Below are 17,379 nucleotides of genomic sequence, written 5' to 3' on the forward strand. Positions count from 1 at the left end.
GTATGCAATAAGGGAGGGACTGCAACCAATTTTCTCATGTGACCAAGGTATCATAGTTAGTTAACCCTATCGTCGGGCCGATATTTATGTAAGGCATAATAGTTAGTAGCCATCAATTATGTCACAATGTTTTCATTAGGGCATTAGATATGTCGAGATCAGCTTAGGCCTTAGTAGTTTTTGTGAATGACCTATGTTTAAGGTATGAGATTCCAAGGTGTCAAGAGGTCACCTATTTACCAAGTGTTTTTTCACTTATGCGTTCCTCTTATATAGTTTTTAGGTACAAGTGAGTAGTAAGATATGTGGAGAAGCCAACAGTCTAGCCGAATAGTTGTATAAGGGCGAGGGGCAATTCAAACATTTCCAATTTATTTTATTATTCATGTATTTTGTTATTATAGTTAAAACTGTATGGATGTTTTATGCATTGAATTTATAAAGATTGAGTTTTCAGACACTCGATATATGATTTAATAAATTGAGGTGTTTTAGTTTTTTTTAGTTGCATATTTTTGCACGTATTTAAGTATTTAATGTCATGTTTTATGTTCGTTGTATGAGTTAAGAAAGCAAGTAATGCACGTCTCTTCAAGTCATATTTCGTGTAGGCAATGGGAGATCCATAAATAAATCTTAGGGGATCAAAGTTAAAATAATACAAATAAATTTTAAACTAACAATACCACTAATTGTATAAATAATATTATCAATGAAATAAATAATGTCATTGAAAGAGAATTCAAACTGAATTCAAATCGATTTATCAAACTAAAACTCTAATTCAAATTCAACTCAAATTAAGCTAAACACCAGACTTGACTCAAATCCAGCCATAATATTAGTCTTTTTACTCATTTTGGATCATACAAACACTGGTTGGTATGCCATTTCATAAGTGTGTAGTTATACATACAATCAATCTATTCTTGTCAATAGTAACTAGCCATTAAGGTCAGCTTCCGTTGAAAGAAGCCCTACGTTGTAGTAATGTGTCGCAAGTGCATTTGGAATGGTGGAACCGAGATGATAGAGCTTCAAGCAACATTGATATTAGGGAGGCTCATTGGGAACATGTAGCTACTTGAAGCAACATTGAATTAACTAATGATTTGTTTTCAAAAGTCAAGGAGGGTCACTTAACCCTAACTGGCTTTGCCAATGTATGTACAAGTATGTATCTGAAGAGAGGTATTATAAGTAGAGACCCTATTATGTTGTAGAGAGTAGTGGAAATGTTTAGGATGAATTCGGAGTGGATTCCAATTTGAAGGTGCCACCAAACTTAAGTTTGCAATATGAAACCCTCATTTTATATGTATAGCCCTTAGATCTTCGGGTTAAGGTTGTGTAGTGCAAAATATTTGTTTTTAACCTATTTCCAATGTTGAATAAATTAGAATATGGATCACAAAATCCCAACATTGTACTCTTCACTAAGGCTATGTTTTGGGTAATTTGATATTTAAGATTAATGGGATCCTCCATCCAAATAACTTAAGCTTGAAAGGGCTATACATATAACTTGCAGACCTAGTAACTTTTCTTTAATGATTAAGTTGACATGTTTCTTCATCATGATCCTTTTGATATACTTATTTATATATATGTGTGCACACATAATACATCATTGTGTTTCAAAAGTAAGGATTCTCTAAAGCGTGACAAGTTTTATGTGTATGTTTTGTAATATCTTGAGAAGGGGTGAAACATAGAATCTTTATTGGAAGTCAATATTTCATTAGAAGTTATGAGATTTCTCTTATTTCTTTTTGAAATATAAAGAGTAAAAACAAATTATAAAGATGTTTGACATAGAGATCTCACTTGTTTGGGTGTTTCTCCTATTACACTCTCAAATCATGAACTGTGTTAATCTAGCTAATAATTATGATCATAAATGGTTTTATGTCGATTAAAGATTTTAAGTTTACCTTTGTTCATAATTGACAATCATATTAACTAAATTAATCATTAAAGTGTCATATTTGAACTATTTTGTTTCCTTAAAATATTATTAACTTACAGTTAAAATGATGGTTAACTTGGAATCATTTTTTTAAATCTTATTAAAAATTAAAATAAAAAAATTAATATTATTCAAGTGGAAGGATGTTATAAATTTTTCTAATTTAGATTATTATTAATTATAATTTAATTTAATAGAACTAAGTAATTGATTAGTCTAATAAAAATTTATAAATGAGTTTAATATGATTAATAAGTTATCCTAATACACTTTATAGGTTATGATATAAGTGGACGATATTAATGTGAATTTTATGTTTTATTAGACCCTTAATGAGATTTAATACCCTAATATATATTGATTAAATCTTCCTTCCAAAACCTAACATAGTAATTTGCTTTGAAATATGATAATTTTGCTCGTCAAAAGTTGTCATTAAGTAAAGTTTATAGAGAGAAAAATTAGCCACCACATTCAAACAAATTTAAGGAAATACATAGATTTATGAAGTATGACAATCAGATATTTCTATGAACCTTAATTTTGATTCAATGTTTTATAATATATGTGATAAAGATGTTGATTTTGCAAAAGTTATCAAGCTGATGTGAAGGGGATTTTGTGATCAAAATAATCAAAAGAACCAGAAATGTTTCGAAAGTAGAGGTAACCTAGGCAAGTAAGCCAGAAAAGGATTCTTCTATGTGTGATGAATTAGGGATGACAACAGGGAGAGATGAGAAAAGGATCTCAATCCCCGTCCCCATCCCTTTAATGGATATCAATCTCCATCTCTGTCATATATCCATTACAAGGATGAAAATTATTCTTCATCCTCTTCCCATGAAGAAAAGTCTCCTATCCCTTTCTCATTCTTACTAGGAAATATCTTTTCTTCATACTCACAAGGAAAAATCTTCTTTTTATATCTTCTAAATACAATATAAATATATTAAATAATAAAATTAATTAAAATTAAAACTAACTCACTATTTCAAATATCGTAAATATAATATATTAATTACTTTAATATGTACAACAAAAATCTAAATAATTTTGAAAAACATAAATAATCTAAAACTATAAAAATATGTTAATATTTTAAATAAATATATTAATATAAAGGGAAGGAGACGAGAGTAGGGAGGGGAGGGGAAGGGGCGGGGTTGAGAGGGGACATGTATCTCTGTTCCCGATTGCGAGAATTTTTTTCATCTCAATCCTAATCCCCTTTGCTGTTTCTATCGAGAAATTCCTTCCTCGTTAGGGTCGGAGAGAGGAAGGATCAGGACCCCTAAAGTCGGGCTGAAATTATCATATCTATGATGAATCCAAATCATCAACTCATTAATAAATAACCAATTATGTTCTTGGGTCACATACCAAGCCAAGATTCACATTATATAGTTTACTCAGGTATTTTAATCTAATCCTGTCTATAAAATAACAAAATTGCATTCATAATTTAATCGGTTTGATCATTAGATAGGTTGTTTCATATAGTTCCGATTTAATTTTAAATTACCTAGGGTAAATATCAGCAATGCAAAACTGATTTAACTTAAAAGGTTAAAAAATATAAAATATAAAACACCTTAACCTAGATAATAGGATAAAACACGTTATCAAAATTCGTAAAATGTTTTACCCTTTGATGAAGTAAAAGAGAAAAGTTTTAGGAATTCTGATTATTTCTGCATACATACAGGACAAAAACAAAGGTAAAGGCTTAAGCAGTCGTCTTATATATAGACTTGTATGATCCATTTTCACACAATAAAGTAGAGTATACCTCCATGTTATTAAGTAAAAACATTCGCCAGAGATGCAGCACATCCAAAGTTGAACGCTGCAATTGCGTTTGTCAGACCGAAAACAGGACATTGGTAATGAATATTTTGTTATAAAGACAGACAAACAGAAGAAAACCTACAAAATAGAACAAAAACAGAATTCAGTAATACAGAAGCATAGACCGAGTGCATATACAGTGGCAAACCCAGAAAATGAAACTTAAAGGGTCAAAGTTTGAATCACATAAATAAATTTTAAATTAAAATAAACATAAATATTTATATATATTAATAAAATATTTATTAATTAATACATTTATAATTGATCATAACGTGATTTCAAAAATCTTTTGAAAGTATTATATCATAACTTTATTATCAATACTGTTATATATATTTTTCTCTATATACACAATCAAGTTATCATTCAACCATTGATCACTCATTTTATTTCGTAAACGATTCTTCAGAAAATTCATTGTTAAAAATACTCTCTCTTTATTAGTAGTGAAAACCGGTAAAATCAATGTTAACTTCACCAAAAAAAAAACTAATGAAAACACTTTATTCTTCTTAGTTTTTAACCATTATTTTTGTAAGATTTTCAATCCCATTCAATCTCATAAATTTCATATTAGAATATACATCTAAAATATAAACATAAAGTTGAGAATCAAATGCCATGAAATTTACGTTAGAAAAATTTTGTGCATAAAGTTCAGTAAAACGTATCCATTTTTATTTATTAAAAACAACAAAATTTTTATTTGAACATAGATATGTCAAACAAATAAGTAATTTCATTTTTACCTCATTAAAATGATTATTCAACTCTTGAACTTGCAAACTATCAGGAAATAATCCAAAACTAACTTCGTATAGTACTTTATTCAAACATATTACAAACAATGTGGAAATAACTCAAAACTAAACAATTTTTTTTCCAAACAATCACTCTCAAAACAAACCAAATAACCAAACAAGATTCATAATTAGTCCAGAAATCAAATTCAAACAAAAGTTAGCAACTCAATACAACCCAAACTCTAATTCGATCCAATCAAAGTGTCAAAATTAAAAAACAATGAATAATATTAAGACTTGAATAAATAGATGAATAGCAATATGAAACAGAGATGGAGAAAAATTCACGAAGTTGTGGAAAAAATGATGAATTGGTGAGAAGCATGGCTGCCGATGTGGAAAAAATGTCCATCACTATTCAAAGAAATTAGACACTGAAATGGTCATTTTCGTCTAAAATTGTTAATGCTAATATAAATAGATAGTGGTAGAATTGTAAAATTTTTTAAATTTATGACTTTATTTTTTAAGCGAAAAGAGGGTTACTTGACCTTCCTTGACTTTGGCTAGAGATCTCAATGGGCCGGGCCGATTGGGTTAATGGGTCGGGTTGAGCCCGATATCCAAACAGTAATAGGCCTTCGGGCTGGGCTGGCCCATTGAAATATAAAGGCTCAAGGCCCGACCCATATAGTAACGACTCTTAATTGGGCCGGGTCGGCCTGGCCCATTTAATTAATATTTTAAAAAAATTTTAATTAAAATTTTTAAAAAACAAATTATTTTTCAATTATTAAAATCGATGACAGTATCCCGAATATTTTATTTATAATTTCTCACTTGTGGTGAATGAATACCGTGGTTACATAATGAAAAATATTATAAATTGATAATATAGTACAAATAAATTAATTTACATGTTGTATAAATTACAAAACATAAATAAAATATATATACTATATAACATTTATCTACTCATCTTCTACATTCAAATCTTTGAGTTCTTCAAAGACATCTTCTGCCACACGATTCTATAATTTGAAATCAGTTTTAACCCAATCCTTCATGCATATTATCGCTTCGACCATATTTGTATGTAAATTGGATTGTCTATCATCCAGCACGCATCCACCTGCACTAAAAGCGGATTCTAATGCTATAGTTGACACCGGAGGTGTTAGTAGATCTCAGGCCATGGCTGCAAGCATAGGAAAAGTTTCTGCCTTGTCTTTCCACTATGCCAAAACATCTAGTTTTTCAGCATTATATCTTTGAACAATTTCAGGATAGAGCAATGCTATGTGTACCCATTTTTTGTACACAATTCATGTACACAATAATGTACCATCATGTAATTAGACAATTTTAAAACATGTATCATCATGTAATTAGGTGATTTTAAAACATGTGTCATCATATGATAAAGAAATATTCAATCATATGATAACACCGCATCTTTGTATACAAATTGTGTACCAAAAATGGGTACACATAGTTTTATTGTTCAGGATAATGGTTAATATTGATATAATTATAAAATTGATTATAATTTGTACTTTTTATTATTAAATTGATATAATTATAATGGTCAATTTTATTATAATTTTAAAAATATAATAAAATAATTGAGATTGAGAGTTTGAGAGATTAAAAAATTTGTAATTGTAATTAAAAGTGAAAATGAAAAATTGAATAGGTTTTTATAGAGAAAAAATAAATTAATTAAAAAATTTTTTAAAAAAATTAAGCAACGGCTTCTACCATTTTGCCACAAGGCAGACGCCGTTCTGGCTTATGCCATTTGGCAGAAACAGCTTCAGCCAATTGGCAGAAGAATCTTCTACCAAATGGCAGAAGCCCAGGCAGAACTTGGCCCATTTAATCACTGTGCTTAAGAAAAATTACAGCCCATTTAATAAGGCCCAGCCCGGCCCATTTAATAAAGCTCGGCCCGACCCATTTAATAAAACCCGACCCGGCCCATTTAAAGCCCGTTAGTGGCTAGGCCGGGCTTTGGGCTTTTATATTTTAAAGGGTCGATCTGCCCTGAAGGCCCATTACTATTTGGGCCCGACCCGGCCCATTAGCCCAACGGGCCGAGCTGGAGTCGGCCCGGCCCATTGACATCTCTGTATATATGTATATATATATATATATATATATATATATATATATATATATATATATATATATACACACACACACCATTTATTGCAGGCACTTGGTGGTCCATCGAATGTTGGAGGGGCTTGAACATGGAAAGTTGGTGGGCGTTGAGAATGTGAAACCGCCATAGGAGGATTTTCAACACTGAAAGTTGGTTGCTGCTGAAATGTTGGTTGTAATTAAGATTATATACTTTTACTTAAATTAATTAAATAATTATTCGCCTCTGATTTATTAATTATTTTGTTCAGAATAGTCATAATAATTCCAGAAATAATTTAACACAAACTTATTACATTTTACTCATTTAACATTAAGGTAAAATTACAAAACTCTCCCTCAATTGTCAAGTATAAGTTTACTATTCTATTGATATATTTTACTTGGAATGAAGACAAATTTTTTTTACCCTCATGTATTGCAATCTAAATATTTGTTCTTTACATCGTTTGATTACTATATTATGGATTTCATACTTGTAAGAAACTTCAAATCTTATTAGGTTCACCTGGATTTTGCCTAACATATAAAAGGCCTGGTCTTTCCCATAAAAGTCTATGCACATAGTTTATTAATTATAATTATACAACTTTCACAATAGAATTCCTTGGTATGCTCTACGTAGTAAGACTACAACTTTCTACCAAATAACAATAATGTAATTAGTTATGTTATATGCATTGAACGAATGTACCAATTTTTTTACATAGATTGACATAGCAGATGACATGGCTGATGCCATCTCATTTGCCACCTCCATGTGTTAATTTGTTTTTTTTTTCCATAAAATTGTATTTAATCAATTGAAATTGTAAGACTTTTATGTCTTCCTCTTCCACCGCATTTTTTAAAGAAAATCTTAATGGTTTGCCCTTCATCTTTCATTACTACTGTCAGTTGTCTTCTACCACTAACTCTAACAACCTGTCTCTCACCCACCAGCCTTGCTATCTTCTACTACCATTGTTAGCTATCATGTTCAATGACCGCTAAATCGCTTAACTGAGGTTTGTGAGCTCTTTCTATCACTTTAGCATAAAGTGGGTTTTGATTATTCAAAGTAACATGGACTTGTAATGTTAGAGTTTTTGGTTAATGCTAAACATATATGTGGATGTGGATTTTGTGCTTTTATTATTATTACATTTTTCAAGCTATTTGGCATGGGGCAAGATGGGATGAGTCTAAAAAATGTGTCTTTGAGGTTACATTCCTTTAAGTTTTTCAAAGATTTTAACGTGATAACATGTTACAACGGTTTCAATTGTTTAAGAAATTATTAAATGATGCTTTTTGACCAATAAATTATCTCAATCACTTGATAATTTACAATCTAGGATTTCAAGATAGTAAGAGTGAAGAAGATATTCTAGATGAAGGTGATGATGATTTTGAGGAAAAGTATGACCTTGAAGATAAGGTTCTAATACACCATAAATCAGTGGTGAAGACTGATAGGAACACCTCATGTCAACTCACATAGACATATTTAACATCATATATTCTATTGAATATTGTATAGGTCATATCTTGGTCATATATTATATTGTATCTCATCCAACCATATATAGTTTATGGTGTATCTCATCCAACCCTATATAACCCATATGTGTAATATATATATTGTGAGATTAATGTAAATGATAAGTCTTGAAGTGCCAACAAAGTTTTACATGGTATCAAAGCCTTCCTAGGCTTCACAACTCCTCTTCCTTTTTTTAATCTTCATGGCTAACGACAAAGTAGTCATGAATATAACCAATTCATCCACCCAAATTATGTTGCTCCTCTTCTAAATGTAGTACACCTCTTACCCTTGAAACTCACACCCTCTAATTACTTGTTATTGCAGACTCAAATCCTACCCCTATTACATGGTTATAACTTAGCACACCATATTGAAGGCACTCAAGCTTTACCACCAAAATTTATTAACAAGATAGAAATTAATCTTGCTTACATTACCTAGTTTAGCCAAGATCAACTTGTTTTGAGTTGGATAATTATTCTCTTTCTAAAACAGTCTTACCTTAGGTTGTTGGGGTCATTTCCACAAGAGAAGTTTGGCAAAAACTTGCATAGGAATATGTGTCTGGCTCCATAACACAAATGCAACAATTGAAGGCCTAATTGAACAATCTCCATTGAGACAATGATTTCATTCCGAAATACATGTAGTAGGCCTAAACTATTTTTGATCAACTGTATGCTCTTAATCATCCAGTAGATGAAAAAGACTTTGTTAATGTTATACTCTCTGGTGTTGGATCAGCATATCATTCATTTGTTTGTAATATTAAATCACATCTTATTTTTGTGTCCTTTGATGATCTTTATAGACTATTAATAAGTGAAGAATCACAATTGACAAAGGACTTTATGCAATTAGATATCATTGTTTCTTTAGTACAATACACTTCTAGTCAATCCAACAATAAAGGCGAAGGTTGTGGTCGTGGTAGGCAAACCTTGGTTGGACAAAATTATAGGGGTCGTCTTTCATCTAGCCTTCTTCCAAATTTTATTCCTTTTACTTATCCTTTGGGTGGTTCACCCAACTAGTTTTCAAATCAATTTTTGCATGGCAATATCTCTCATGATTCCCTGCTCATATGCTATAATTGTCATGGTTTGGGACATGTGCCAAAGTAATGCCCTTCCCCACAAATTCAAGATACTTGTGCTTCAAATCAACCGATAGCTCGACCTTGCAACATTCTTTCCATATCCTTAGATACTTCCAAATCATAGGTTGTTGATTCTGATGCCACTTATCACTTGACCAATGACATGGGAAACCTAACCATTCTTTTCAAAATATTCTCTAAGTTTCAACTACCTGTCAAAATTTACTTTATGTTAATGCATTTACTTGTGTCAATTAGAATTTTTTCCTGACCATTTTTTTATTAAGGATTTGACATCTCAATCAATCCTATATAAAGGCCCGAGTACCAAGGGGTTGTATTCTTTTTTTTTTTTGAACCATCTCAATCTCTTATAGTGGTTACAATGCCTTCTTTTGCCTTGTCTATTTGGCACACATATCTTGGACATGTTTCCATCCCCAGTGTTAAGCACGCCTTGCAATGCTATAATATTAATTTTAGGGCCTTGCCCCTATTTCCTCAATAAATGGTGCCTATTATTATGTTCTTTTTTATTACATTTCAACAAATATTCATGATTATTTTTTATTAAATACAAATATGAGGTCCTCAATTGTTTCATTAAATTTGGTTGCATTGTTGAAAAAACATTTTGGTTGCCCCTATTAAAAGTTTTCAGTTTGACTGGGGTAGTGAATTTTAGGCCATGCAATGTTATCTTGTTAACCATAGCATTTCCCAACGATGCTTGTGCCCACACACACTAGAACAAAATGGTTATATTAAGAGAATGCATCATCACATTGTTGACACTGGCCTTGCACTCTTAAACCATGCAAATTTGCCTATACAATTTTGCATTTGATACTGTTGTTAACTTCTAAAGCTTCAGTGATATCTAATAAAGAGGTAGAGAAGCAACATCCAAAAAAGGGAAGGAAGAAAGAGAAACTTGTAGAGCTTGAGGCTCTTTTAGTTGATTTTGGAGTTACCCCAAAACATAACAATGGCCAAGTTGAATCACATGAGTAATCGTGACTATTTATGTTTTATAATTATTTATGTGTTTTGTAGTTTCTCAATCAACAGTCATTAGTGTTGCTCACTCATGGAAGATAACTTATCTTCATAGTCAGTGGCAGACCTAGAAATGATATTTAAAAGGGTCAAAGTTACAATAACAAAAATATTTTAAATTAAAATAAACACAAATATTTATATTAATATACATTCATTAACTAATACATTTATAATTGTTTTTAATGTGATTTCATCTTTTGAAAATATTGTATAATGATTACATTCTCAAAACTATCAAATACATCTTTCTTTATATACACAACTAAATTATCATTCAATTATTGATCACTCATTCTATTTCACTAATGATCTTTCACAAAATTCAGTATTAAAAATGTTTTATCTACACTAGCAGCGACAATTGGTAAAATCAATACTAATTTTATCAACAAATAAACTAAGAAAAACCCAATCTTATTCAATCCTTTAAATTTGATATTAGAATGTATATCCAAAATGTAAACATCAAGTAAAAAATGTTGTAGAGAAAGGGTCAACAATGTTTTGATACCTAAAGGAATAACCTAACAACAATATGAAATGAATGTGGAAGAGGGTTGATAGTTTGTGGAGAAAGCAGTAAGCAGGTAATAAGCACGAATGACTCTCTCTCACATAGTCTGTCTTTGCTACTTGTTTATGGAGTTGAATTCAAGTTAAGCTAAACTTGAGTTTGACTCAATTTAAAGAGAGCTGAACTTCAGTTCGAGCTCCCCTCAAAGTTGTTCAAGTTCAGTTCACTTGAAAGGAAAAAAGTTCAAATTGAACCAAGTTAAGGCTTGAGCTCAACTTGACTGTAACCAAGCAAAAAATGATAAAAATTACGTTGTTTTGATTCGTACTAATAAAAATGATGTTGTTTTAATTTATTCCTATCAAACTTTTCTTGTGAGTTTAGCGAGTCAAACACCCCTTAAACTTGAGCTTGAGCTATATATATATATATATATATATATATATATATATATATATATATATATATATATATATGTATGTGTGTGTGTGTTTTTTTTTTTATTGTTGGTTAATTGTTTTAGTACTGAATTTATTTGGGTTGTTTAGGGCAGTAGGTAGGAAACTGTAGTCAGTCCCTTAAGAAACAACAACTATAAGGAAAAAACAATCAATTAATCAATATGAGACACCTAGATAGGTCAGCGTCTATTTCAAATTTTAATACCAATAATGAACAAGTCATTTAGCAAGAAGAATTAAGTATAAATAGAAATGAATTCAATAGTCAATCAAATCAAAACATTAGTTTGCACAAAAATAAGCAAATACTCAAACTAGAAAATCTCCAACTTAGCATAGACAAATGGAAGAAATAAATACTACAATGTTAACTTGTTTAAGAGATGTTAGATTTAATAACTTCAAGGATTCACTACAATGAACTATTGAATCTATTCTGTCCAATGGACCAATATATTTTAATTATTATCCAAATTATACAATTTGTTTAGAGGACCAAAATATATTACATGTTTTAACCCTAAGTATCAAAACATTCAAGTATGACATTAAACTAGGATCAATAACAATAGCTTGTGTTTATGGACTTCAATACAAAGTAATGCGATCTACTTTTGAATCTAGAGTCGTTCGACATGATCCAAAAAGACAATTTTATTTCAAGCAGATCTAAATAGATCAAATATTAAAGTACCAAAAACCATTAGTTGGAATCAAATTACTTTGCCCGAAGATTAGGGATTAGATAGAGTAGTTACACCATTCAACCAAAGAACTATAAAAAAAGCTCCTAAACCAATCCAAAATAAAGAAATAAATAATATTACTGAGAAACTAGTTGGAAGTGTAACAATTAAGTTTAATAGACTATCAAGAATAAGTATTGATGATGCTTAAACTTTATTCTCAAGATTAAAAATAAAACAAACTTATGAACCACAACGATTTCATATTCTTTAATCCCAAGATCTAGTTCAATAAAAATAGATATCAAAGGAGTAAATAATTTTTCAAATGTTCTAAGACCTTACTATTTTGTCCAAACACCTTTATAAAGAGATGATTGTGAGGTTTCACAAAGAATGTCTTCCACTCATTCTCAAATTACTAACTCTTTTGAAAATATACTAGAATTAAATGTAATAAAGAAATTTGAAATAAATAAAGAATTATTAAGAAAAGAATTTTATTTTGAAACTAATAAATCCAAAACAATTTTTCAAAACATATACCAAGGAAGAAAGAGACCAAATTCAACAAAATTATTACAATTATTTAGGAGAAAATTGTATACATATACTTTTTTTCTAATGGTTCTATACCTTATAAAAGAGTAATTTTAACTGCAACCTCATTCAAAATAAAAGAGGACTTAGACAAAATTACTAGATATGACATAAAAAATATTATATAACAAAATAATTATACAAACCAATATTTAGAAACAATAAGACACCAATTAAATAGAATTGAAGATGTTGTCAATCAGCCAGTTACTAAAATTATAAATGAAAAATCAAAACCTTTAAAAATCAAGACCCATAAACCTTTTTTTAAGCCACATGAGATTTCAAAAAATCTCTCAAAAGAACTTTCAAACAAAGATAAATTTGTCCAGTAAATAAACAAAAAACTTAACTATAACATCCCCCTCTAGAAGTACTACCCACCAAAAGAGAAATGTTACAAATTAATATCCAGAGCATATATTTTTTTTCTTTTAAAATACTCTAACATGAACGCATCACTAAAAGTGTTTAAAAATTATTTTCAAAAACTAAAAATCTGGAAGCAAACCAAAAGATGTATATACTCATGTGAAAACTCATTTGAAAGCATCTGAAAACGTAGAGTAATCATATACAACTATATCATCATCTCAAAAAGTCAAAAATCAACAAGAACATGCGACTATATGCATGTAATATAAACCAGAGCTACCTCCAGTCGGATCTACCTACGCTGACCTGGCCCTACCTCGCAGCTACCTCGATCACCTGTACCTGCAATCATGAAAGAAAAGGAAATGAGAGATAAGAACACTCAGTAAGGAGAAAGAATCAAATAAACTATCTCCTTTCATGTTCTAACTCACTATCGGGACTCAACCTCACATCATAACTTCTATAAGAGATTGAGGGGGTAATCTAGTTCATTTTTTACTATTTGGGTCATATTTTATCCTATCTGGTGTCTATTTGATACTTTCTAGAAGCTAACTATAAGGATTTGACACTTTTCTAAGCTCAAGCTCTCTTTCTTTCTTTCACTACACCATTTTTGAATCTGAATTGAACTCTACTGAGAGTATGCTCTACTGCGAGCAGACCCTACTGGGGGTCTATGTCCTACTACGGACGTGTCCTACTGCAGACGTGCCCTACTGCAGACGTGCCCTACTACAAGTGGTGTAGTGTAAAGTGCCCCCTCATAGTTTATAACATGTATGCAGGTCTTATATCTTACTAATTTTGCTTCCATCTAAATTTATTCATAACTCACCAAACATTACTCTTGGGATAACCCTTGAATCTTGAGCCTCAAATTCTTTTTCTTGCTTTTCTTTCTTTTCTTCTTTTTTTTTTCTTCTTTTCTTTTTTCTCTCCTTTTTTTCCTTTCCTTTCCTTTCCTTTCTTTTCCTTTCCAAAACTGTGAAATACTGTTCATAACCATGTTCATTTGACAGGGCAACCTTCTTTTTCATATAATTTCACAGTCCAAACGGTTTCTAATTCATACAAGATATATATCATTGAAAAATATATTCAAAGATCTTTCCAACAAACTATAATAGTACTCATAATTCATTAGATAAGACAGTCAAAACGTGAGATGAAATCAGTGACAAAAACTGCCTCTTCTGCTTATTAGTAAAGTAGTCCTTGTGGTTCATATAATCTTTAACAGTCCAAATGATCCCTAATTCATACAAGATATATATCACTGAAAAGAGAATTCAAAGAGCTTTCCAACAAGATATAATAGCACTCATAAATCCTTAGATAAGACAGTCAAAACGTGAGATGAAATTAGTGACAAAAATTGTCTCCTCTACTTATTTGGTAAAACAGTCCTTATGATTTATACAATCTTTAATAGTCCAAATGATCCCCAATTCATACAATTGGACCCCCAATTCATACAAGATATATATCACTAAAAAGAGAATTCAAAGAGCCTTCCAACATGATATAATAGCACTCATAAATCCTTAGATAAGACAGTCAAAACGTGAGATGAAATCAGTGGCAAAACTGCCTCTTCTGTTTATTTGGTAAAACAACCCTTTTAGTTCATACAATATTTAACAGTCTAAATGATCTCTACTTCATACAAGCTATATATCATTGGAAGGAGAATTCAAAGAGCTTTCCAACAAAATATAATAGCACTCATAATTCATCAGGTAAGACAGCCAAAACGAGGGACGAGATCAATGGCAAAACTATCAATATTCTGTAACTTTTTGCCATAAACAAAATCACACACATAGACATCCCAAATGGCAAAACAATTTTTCTCAACTTCAAAATCATCATTTATAACATAGATCCAATGAACCAAAATCCTAAAACATACAACATATCAAGAATGATATCCTTTACCTTTTTTCAAGCCAATCTTTGCAAGTTGGCTTCCTCTTTCTTGTCTTGTTTCCTTTATCACCAAAATCACCTTAAATCAACACCAAAACATACTAACATATTCACATAACATGCATTCAATATATATAAACATAGGAAGAGGGAAAAAGAAAGAGATCTTTTGGTTACCAAGCTCTAAAAGTGTTTCTTCTTCTTTTCTTTCCTTACTCTTCTTTCAAACTCTTCAAATCATCCACTTTCCTTCTAAAAATGAAGAAAACAAGCATTTAAGGGCTGGCTGTTGGAGTTTTTACGGGAGAAGATGAAAAATCTTGAAGTTTCCTTGTTTTGTCTTCTTTTTCTCTTTATATAAATCTTTATCTCTTTTTTTTTTTCTTTTTATCTCTTTGTCTTTTTTTTGTATATATATATATAAAGACACACACAAACATGCATGTGAACATATATATTTAAAACTGAAAATATCTCGAAATAGGGTCAAAAGACATAAATACCCCTGAAACATACCTAAGGGTATTACATTAACCAAATAGGATTAGGAATTTCAAGGTCAAATTTAATTGCCCCTAATACACCTCAATCTGTCACATCCAAAATAGTTGGCTTTATAGAATAAGCAAATTTGTCAGAAGAAATTTCAAATAATCAATCAACTTCATCTAAAGATAATTCATTACAAATAAATAAAATGAATTGAAAAAAAAACTCAAAAAATGTATTACCTAAGAGCTTCAACCTCAGATCTTGTTTTAGAAAAATCACTATTAATAAAAAAAAAATACAATGCTAATTCAATTTACTAGTGAAATATAGATGAAATATTTGATTACAATATTATAACAAATGACATTGATAAACAATACTTATAGAACAAAATTTAATTCATTAGATGAAACAATAGCTTATTTGTTAATTGCTGACTTCACCGGTGTCTTAAAAGCTTGGTGGGATAGTCATCTCAAAGAAGAACAATAAAATTTGATATTAAATGTCATAAAAGTTTATGACAATGGAAATCAAATTTTATATGATGAAGGAAAAACTATCCAAAATGCAGTAAATACTTTGATATTTATAATCACTTATCATTTTGTAGGAGATTCTGCAAATATTAAAAATAAAAATCAAGCAACATTAATAAATTTAAAATGTAAAACTCTCCATGATTATAAGTGGTATAAAAAAAACCTTTTTTGTTAGAGTAATGCAGATGTCAAGTAATCAAATTTTTTGCAGGATTGCCAAACATCTTAGGAGAAAAGATTAGAAAAAATATTAGAAAACAATACAATGAAGTTATACCTTATGATGATTTAACTTATGGATAATTACATAGTTTTATGCAAAAAGTTGGAATGAAAATATGCATAAATGAAAAATTAGCTTACCAAAGACAAAAAGAAAGCAAACAATTAGGAAAAGAATTAAGAACATTTAAAAGTCACAATAATTCTTTAATTCCAATCATCATCTCGTATAGTGGACACAAAATTATTCTACTAATTCTAATCATCTCTATTATCTTCTTGTGCAAGGCCTAATCTTGTGTACTTCTAGTTGGTGTACAAATTTTCACATCAATAATTTGGTACTAGAAAAAAGGTTTGAGAGAAGTTCCTTTCGGTTATTCAACAAACACATTCCTTCCTAGATGGCTTGTGCAAAATGGAATAGAAGAGCCATAAATGACCAATCCAACTCCAATTGTAGTGTCACTCCCATTAGACCACTTGCTTTTGTCACTAAAAACTAACTAGATCCAACGGTTGGAATGCAACCAATAGAATTTAACATCACAAATCAATTGAACGAGACCATTGGTGATTCGATTAATATCGACCAACAAATGGACAATATTACCTTGGTAACACTACCAAAGACCATGATCCCCCCTAAATAGTTAGTCACAATGGAAACACAAGCTTCTCAAATGATTACTACCCATTCTTGCTAGCAAGAACAACAAGGTTGTCTTGATTAGAGTTGGTTCTTTAGAGCTTTAAAGCTAATCATTTTGGGTATGTGTTGATATAATCATTGTATACATTATTATAACTAATATCATATATATGGATCAATATACATAACATTTCTTCATATTTCCTTTACATATGCTCCATAGATAAGATGAAATCCCTTAGAATAGTGATATCGTTATAAGTGTATTAATGCATATCTTGATTATAAGAACCCTATGATTACATTATTTGATCATTCTAGAAACATTTGTAATTTCAATGTTATCTTGACCAAGAGAACATACAATATGTAAGGATATCATTGTGTGAAATAATCCCACCAAAAGATAAAGATCAGTCTCATATATCAAGGTTGTTTAGTGATAACCTAATAAAACACATAAGTACTTATTGACTATA

Source organism: Mangifera indica, chromosome 9, assembly GCF_011075055.1.
Source record: "Mangifera indica cultivar Alphonso chromosome 9, CATAS_Mindica_2.1, whole genome shotgun sequence".
Lineage (NCBI taxonomy): Eukaryota > Viridiplantae > Streptophyta > Magnoliopsida > Sapindales > Anacardiaceae > Mangifera > Mangifera indica.